This window comes from Euprymna scolopes, chromosome 36 (assembly GCF_053919585.1).
Source record: "Euprymna scolopes isolate OS-2025 chromosome 36, ASM5391958v1, whole genome shotgun sequence".
Lineage (NCBI taxonomy): Eukaryota > Metazoa > Mollusca > Cephalopoda > Sepiida > Sepiolidae > Euprymna > Euprymna scolopes.
The window spans coordinates 67,978,283-67,986,931 of record NC_136517.1 but is presented as its reverse complement, the minus strand read 5'-3'; the positions used below and the strand labels follow the sequence as shown (position 1 = coordinate 67,986,931).

At 38.2% G+C, this 8,649-nt stretch overlaps 1 pseudogene across 1 annotated transcript; it reads right to left on the bottom strand.

The window, feature by feature from the left end:
• Positions 1-2,010: 2,010 nt before the first annotated feature.
• On the bottom strand, positions 2,011-6,775 carry LOC145260252 (uncharacterized; annotated as a pseudogene). Its single transcript, XR_013864254.1, has 2 exons — positions 5,445-6,775; positions 2,011-5,360 (listed from the first exon to the last, which is right to left on the bottom strand). The product of XR_013864254.1 is annotated as an uncharacterized LOC145260252 (transcript).
• Positions 6,776-8,649: the final 1,874 nt, after the last annotated feature.

Below are 8,649 nucleotides of genomic sequence, written 5' to 3'. Positions count from 1 at the left end.
TTTGTATTTCGTTACAGCTTGGTCTTCCAGGGATTGCTTCTAAGTATTTCTGTGTGGCAGACTATGTGTCTGTTTAATTCTCTGAAATCCAGTACCAGTCTAACTTTGTTCTTTGTGAGTTGAACAACCACCAGTAATGGTAGCACTCCTTTTTCTTCCCCTGTCCACGGTTTCATAATTCCCTCTTCTATCCACCTCTCCACTTCTTTCTCTAATCCTTTTCTTATTTCTCCTCGCAGTATTTTCTCGTAGCAGCTTACTTTGTTTCGTAGTTCCGGAGGCCCGGAGATTCATTTCCATTCCCCCGTCCACCTCTCACCATCGAACCTCGCCAGGAAATCCTCATCCTTTATGCAGCAAGCCTCTGATTTTTGCGTTCTGATGTTTCTATCGCCTTCCACTCCTGCCATTCCTACTGCGCTGAGGTGTCCGAAAGTTACTTGACCCCCCCTCTCAACATAGCGCCCCCCCCCAGTTGGTTGATCGCACTTACACCTAAAACCACATCAACATCCCCGACCAGACGATCCAACACCAGGGCTCGCAGTCCAATGGGCACACCTTGCACCAGTACTTCCACTGTTGTCTCTTCTTGGCATTTCACCTCCCTGCCATCCACGGTCTTAATACTCCTGGCTCTGCTGCATGACCTAGCAACATTCTTCGCTATCAACGTTGTGGTGCAGCCTGTGTCAACAAGGGCCATGGCTCTCTTCTCATTGACTATTACCGGTAACTAAGGCAACATTTTGTTGTGCGCCATTTCCACATAGAAGGGGGAACCACTGGTGCAATAGCTCCCCTTCACTCGTTTCCCTGGTCCCACGAAGTGACGCAATAGTGACTAATGTGCTCCACTCATCCATATCGGTAACAGGTGAGCCCCGGTCTTGGCTCTTTGCAGTCCTTGAGCAGGTGAGGACCCTGGCACCGGAAGCACTTGATGGCAGGTCTTCCCTCCTGTCGCCTCGCTACCTGTCTCTTGTCATTCAAGTGGGGCCTCGTCCACATATTTCCACTCACAGCTGCAGCCACGATTGAGCCCTTAACATTCTTGACTAGGACTCTGACGTGGACCAAGATATCGTGCACTTCCATCGTATTGATCTCAGTGATTCTCTGCATGTTCACAGAGATTTCTTCTGGGAAGCCGTTCACTAGGTATAGCTTTACCGTCACCTCCAGGCTCCTCTCCACATAACCAGCCAATCCTGCCAATCTCCTGATCTTCACAGCAAAGATGTCAACAGACTCGCCAGTCCACCTCAAACTTGCAAGCTTGCCGAGTGCTTTAAATGGACTCTCAGCAAAAGTCAATTTCAGTCTTTGCTCCACTTATCTTTATCGCGCCTCTGCTGGTAAATTGTGAGGGCTCTAAGTATAGCTGCAGCAGGGTGATCACATCTTCGATTTTTTGCAACCTTGCCACCATCTTTAATTTTTCCAGCCATTTAATTAGGTCACCCTCCCCACTGAAGGGTCTCAACATCTGAGTGTTCAGTCTCCAGTCAGCCATGTTAATCTGCTTGACATGCCGAAATAGCTTCTAATGTTACAATCAGGGTTCAATTCTGGGGTTCGGGAAGGAATAAGTCACTCGCTCGACAACAGCTCGTTTCTGCCCTCTTCTTTTCCAATCGACCACACCTGGCCTCTCGCCATCAATGTCGAACCGCACAATCTGAACGTCCGCAACACAAAATCCTTTTCACGACTCTTTTCTTTTTCTGTCTTGCAGGGAATTTTTTCCAGCTTTTATATCCTCCTATCAAAAAAAAAAGGAAGAGACAAGAAAAAAAAATCGCTTCTCCCATCATGCCCTGCCTTCCCAAAATGCCCTTCGGGTATATAAATGAGCTAGCCATCCTTTCCTTCTTCTTTTTCAAAGAGTGATGCAGATACGCCCAGTACGTCGTGTATTACTTTTTTTTGTTTGTTTCTAACCATAACCTAGCCTTTAACGGTACCTCCCCCCCCCACCTCTCACATATACCCCAGAGAGGACTTGCTAATGTTGAAAAGTTTTTACAGAATCTTCTATATAATCCAGCCATACTGAGAAATCTCATTAGTTGTTTTTGTTTTTTTATTTGTTGGGACAGGATATTTTGTTATAGCATCAACTTTTGCGGAGATAAGTGTTACTCGACACTGACCGATAGTCGATAGTATGACCCAAATAGTCAACTTTTGCTTGAACAGAAATTACTTTTGTTGAGATTGATACACAGGTTGGCATTTTGTAATTTAAATTTTTTTTTTTATAATATCTAAATGTTCTTTCCGAGTGTCATTGTACACGATCACATTGTCGATGTAAACTTCACATCCATGAATATCCTGTAGTAAGGAATGCATCATTCTTTGAAATATTGTTGGAGCATTTTTCATTAATTTTTCGACAGTCTGTCACAAATCTGTAAGTTCCATCTGGATTAAGCACGAGAATGCATGGTGAATTAACATCTGGAAAAAGAGATCTCTGAACTGATAGACCAAAAGCATATATATCTTTTTTCTTTTCATAGGATAAATGTTGAAGTTTGTTATTTAGATTTAATAGGATTTCTGAGTTTTTTAATTAATTGCTGTGACATGTCTTTCTCTTTAGTAACTAAGCTTGTTTCATTGTCATACTGAGTGTTCCGTTTCATAATATCTATAATAGTTTTTAAAGTAAAAACTAGCCTTGTTTTTTTTTTTTCTATATCATTCCTAATTATAAGGTTTTAACATGTTGGTAAAACTCCTTCTAGCAATAATGTTTGAGAAGCTCCTGTGTTTCGTAAGATTTTTACAGGTGTGATTTTATTAGGGTATCTTATGGAAACACAACCATCGGATATGAATGGTTGGTATGTATGTAGGAATAGTTTGGAAATTTTTTTATTTGTGTCTGAACTTGAGAGAGATGAGTGAGGGAGAGGATGAATTTTTATTTATTTCGTGAATTGCGTGGAATTTGCAGGTTGTACTTGCTTCATTATCTCTTTTTCGTATCCTGCATTCTAATATCACGTGATTCTGTCTACCACAGTATGTGCATTTAGTTTTTGATTCTTTTGGGAATGGACTTATTTGGTTATGGACATCATTTTTATTAGAATACTTATGAGGATGAGAAGTAAGTAATGGTTTTCTATGCGAGTCAAAATCTAAAACATTACTAGTCATTTTAGTCTTTTTATAACTTTTCCTTAATATTACATTATGAGTGTTTGCAATTATTTAGCAGCAAGATGTCTGTTTACATTACACTTGAACTTCTGCATGTCAGTATAGTCGAGGAAGCAGGAAACTGAGAGAGAATTGCAAAGTTCTGGGGAAGAAGCTATTAGAGTAAAAGGCTTTCTTACATCTAGAGATCTCAACTGTGTAGGGGTGGGACTTCGCTGCTTGTCGGGTTTGTCGGGGGTATTTTCATCGAGGGGGTACAAGGGCTTGTAGTTCATCAAAGCATCTACCATTAAAATACTTGTAAAACAGGCAGAGGGATTCAACATTACATCGGTGGGTCTCTCTTTTGGACCCTGTCCAGGGGCGAGAGACTAGTAGCAGATGCACCAGCCCAAATGTGACAACAATACTCCATACATGGGCGAATGGTAGCTTTGTAGAGGTACAGGATACTTTCAAGCGTAAGTAACTTTCTAGCACGATAGAGTGAGCCCACCTTTTTTGCAGCAGCCTTAGCAATGATCTCAATGTATCTATTCCAACTCATGTTTCCTGTTAAGCCAAGGAACTTGAACGAAGTGCTCTCAGGTAAAGTATCGCTAGCCATAGCTATTGGTGATTGGTAAGGTTTCTTGTCGTTTTTTGAGCAACGGCTCTTCAACTTAGTGTCGGGAGTTTAGAGTAATGTCTATCATTATCACAGCATGATCAGCATTCCCGAGTGGGCAATGAGTATTTGTTACACAATCCTCAGGAACTGTTGTCAGAAATAGATCCAAAAGCGAGGCTTGCTGGTCCTGGCGATCTGGGAGACGGGTCGGGAATATTAGGTGTCAAGGAATGGGATATAGCAAAGTTATAGATGATGCTACCAGCTGTGTCAGTGTAGTTAGAGAAGCCAAGCCAATTTCTGTGGTAGGCGTTAAAGTCACCAAATACATGTATTTGGGCTTTACTGTCAAGGGAGAGTGCTACAACTATGCTGTCAGAGACATGATTGATTATAGTATAGTCCTGAGTTGATGAAGAGCCATAAAGAAAATACAGGTAGCTAACACTATGTTGTAAAGTTAGTTTAAAACACATGAAGGGCTGGTCACCTGATTCTAGTTTAGATTCCCTAGACATGCATGGTTGCCACAGCCATAGGTGTTTGAAATTCCCTGACTAATGTAAAATTTCCCTGACCAACCGAATAAATAATTTTACGAATTAGTCCTGATAATGGCCTCCAAACTCCCCTTACAACCATCCTCTCCACCCATTTATTAATGCTTTCAGCAAGACACACACATGGAAAAAGGATTGATTTTCTTGGAAACCTAACATCAGCTTGTTGTTCAATTAAATGAAACAATATCCTACTAATCCAACATGTGTCATGTCGTTGAGATGCAGCAAAGAATTTGAAATGTTCGAAAACAATGAGAACAAAGGAAAAAGAAAGTGTGTGACTTCATTCACAAGTCAACTTTCTTGCATTACAAGGGGAAACGATATGCTTACCAGGACTTTATCAACTGTTCTAAACACTAAACATGAGTAACGGCAACATCACAGAAAGTTAAATGTTTGCATCTTTCATCACGAAAAGGCCGAGACAAGATGAAGGAGTTCCTATTTACCCAACTTCAGTTTTTTTTGTCATCACTTCAGCCTCATTCTTAGCCTCATCTGCTTCCTTTTTTTTCTCTTTTCCTTTAGCTCTTAATGCATTTGCTTCTATAATCAGATTCCACTTGTGGCTTTTTTCAGCTTCTGAACAGAGATTGTCTGCCTTGTCTAAAAATGCTGATGCCTCTGACTGTAGCCTCTTTTCCTTCTTCTGACATTCCTTTAATTCAGAAAGCAATTTTTGCATATTACTTTCAGCCTCACTATTTTTTTTTAGTTTTTTTCTGGTCCTCCGAAAAGGCAGAATACCTTTGTCATGATTTGAGCAATTCTTTGCTGACTCGGATCTTATGAAATTCACACTTCATGTACTTCACCACATCATAGACAGTTCTAAATGTCTTCACAGTATCCTCTCCTATGTTACAGGAAAGGATATCTTTGTTCTCTGAGAAACCACGTTCAATGCCAGCTTAGCCATGCGACAACACTAAAACCAATTTCACTACCTTTCACAGGGCATTGTAGTGTGGCTTTTCAGCAAAGAACTTGAAGAATTTGTCCAACTTCTGACAAGTGGTGTATGCCTCAAATTCTTCTTTGTGATTATTCTGAACTTCAGTCAGAAGAACATCAAACTGTCATTTGGCTACATCACACTCATCTGCTTTGAATTGGCGACACACTAGCAGTTTGGCTAACAGTCTCTCAAATTTTCGAATTGCATCATCAGGCTGAAGGGTCATGTGTCTTGAATGAAGGGCAGACAAACTTCTCACTAGTTGGTACTTCAACGGACATCTTTCCAAAATCTTTGCTGTTGCTGCTATTAAGAAAGTTTGGCATTCAGAGAAAAAGGAGAGTATCTGCAATTGAGAAACTTTCCAGTCTTTTTGCAGCTTTTCTGTGATGGCCTTAATAGCAAATCCAACATCAACATCCTTTGGCGGTAGCAAGTTGTCCTCTTTTTCAAGTTCTATATTGACCAACTTTGCCAAAGAGGATACAGTGTCAATGACATCCTTTTTAACGAACTTTGACATGGCACTTTGTACGATGTAAGCTAAGTCTTGTGCCATGAACACTGCCATTGGATCATCTGTTTGATGCTTTTGTAGGTAAGGTTGGAGCATATTTGCTTGGCTGACAAAGAATTGAAGTTTAGCAGTTATGAAAGGATCTTCTGTACCTGCTTGCACAGTGTTGAAGCTATGAATCTTTGGTACCTTACCTTTGGGACCTTTTAATGTCTCATTGACATACTTGACAATATTTGGCCATATCATTATAGCTCTTTCTGCCACAGGGGCATCCTTCAGCCATCTTGTTGAACAAAACTTGCGAGGAAATTGTGTGCTGCCAGTTAATATTAACAAAATCTTCAACTCGAGCTGGAGCATCATGAAACAGATTATAAAGAGATCTGAGAAGACTTCCAACCTGTTTTTTGTGCTCTTGTTTTGAAAGCTCCATGTACGACATATAGGCTGCAGGAAGCCAAGTTTAGTAGCAAGGGAATGTCTGGATCCTGTTTATTACGCAACTTCACAAGCTCTTCATAGAACTTCCAATTTGTGGAGGGCCCATCCATGAAAACCTGAACCATGTTAGCCTGATTAAGAGGTGACAATCCTTTCAAAAACTTGTCACATAGATCTGCAGCACGGGTATGACCTAAGAACTCTGAGCCAAAATACCGAGTAACTACCTCTTTCACCTCATCATCCCAATACCTTACAAGGAGATCCATCTGCTCTTCTTGGATGACTTTGTTAAAGGCTTCATCAGAAGACACAGAAAACAATGTTTCTAGTTTAGAAAGGACACTGAGCATTTTCTTATAGAAATAGGGAGCTAATGCATACTTCACCAAGTATGCACATTTTGTTTTCCCACAGGAGAACTTTTTACCAATTTCAGAGTCTGGGAACATCCGTTGAAACAGTTTGTTTGTGTTGCAAGATAAGCAAGAGTAATGCTCCATGACTGTCGTGACTGCCAAACAATTTCTGCTTCTAGAACATTATCTTTTAACATGAAGGAAGTCAGGTTGTTTTGCCAGTTTTTGGCCTCTGAGCGCTGCCCCAGTGGTTTTCCTTGTGGTGGTTCAGGTATTGTTAACTGATCTGCAAGGTGCGCCACCTTTTTCTCTGCATCTGTGGATGAAGCAGGTACACAAGCTGGCCCAAAGCATTTTAAGTGACTTGTTCTTGTTTGCCTTTCAGCAAAGATTTCAATCGGGCCTTATGCTTATCTCCAGCTGTATCGGAAGACAGAGCCTTTCTGCCCATATTTCCCAGTTCAAATCAAAGTGTCTTCACAATAATATGTTTATGGTTGTTACAGATTGACGAACGCTCACATTAATATGTTACAGATGTGTTCCTAGTCTAGAGATAATGGAACAACACAAACATATCAATGAAAAATAAAAGAGTAAAAAAAGAAAATTTGAAAAGGAAAACAATTTTTATTAGCGAAGAAAAAAAAAAAACAAAAATAGTTAAAGAAAGCGAAATGTCTAATAAACTGTTTATAATCGATAGTGTAAGGGAGATAATTCTGTTTTCTAGTTATTTCCCTTCTATTAGGAGTAAATGTTTTTATAGTAATGTTTGTTTTTATCATTTAAACATAAATGCTTTTGGTCAAATATAATTCAGAAAAATCTATATTTGCCAGTTATTGATGAAAGATCTTTCTCTGTATCTTGTTTGGTTCATCTGTTATTTTAACGACTCGAGTTTTCTTGTGTTTTTTCTTTGGTCAGAGTTATAATAGTTGTTCGCCTCTCATTGCGTCCCAACAAGTTACAATTGATTATAATTTGCGATCGTCCGCTATTTATAGTTATCGCTAGAGACGGTTCCAGAAAGAACAAAAAAAAATAATACTTTTTTGTTCCATCTTTTGAAAGTCTCCAGAGACGCTAAAAAAACGTTTTACATTCAAATTCTTAATACTTTTTATATTATTTTATATAATCTTTTATTTTTATTTCCTTTTAATTAAATAATTTATTATTATTATTATTATTATTATTATTATTATTATTATTATTATATAATATGTTAAGTGTTTTTATTTTCTTATAATTAATAATAATATTAATAATTATTTTTATTATATTTTATATTTATTATATGTTATTATTTGGATAATTAATATTATCATTACAATTATTAATTATATTAATAATTATTTTATTATATTTTATTTTTATTATGTTATTATTTGCATCGTTAATTTTAGCTTTTGTGTAATAAATCATTATTTCTTCATATCGAAAGAGGAAATATATCATCCCATGACATTGAGTCATACCAGAACATTTTCAAAATCACAAGCACCTGGTTAATACATCTGCACCTCACAAGTACAGACAAGTTAGGCATAAAGTTCATTAATGTTGAACCCCCCAGCTCTCCCAAAAGGGACACCTTCCATTGTGCCACATGAAAATGAATATCACATTTAAAATTAGGGGCCAGCAACTAGTTTTCATGAGACAGAAAAGATATTTTTCTGCTGGTTTCATGTGACCATACTTTTCGATATTTATAGAATTTTACTTTCCACCTTAACATTATTCTTTCAAAATGACGACTTTGATAGGTTTTCGGCTGAAAACAAATATCGCATTTAAATTTTCCGCAAATTTTCCAGATATTAAGCAATAAAAGAATTACATTGCTTAATATCCGGAAAATTACTTATTTGTGAAAAATTTAAATGCAATATTTTATAAGTCGTGGCAATTGTTGTATGCATCTATATTTTTTAACAAAAGAAAAAAGATTAACTCTTATCTTGAAAATTCTTTACGTCATTTGTGTTTGGAACAAATATAATCGTCGG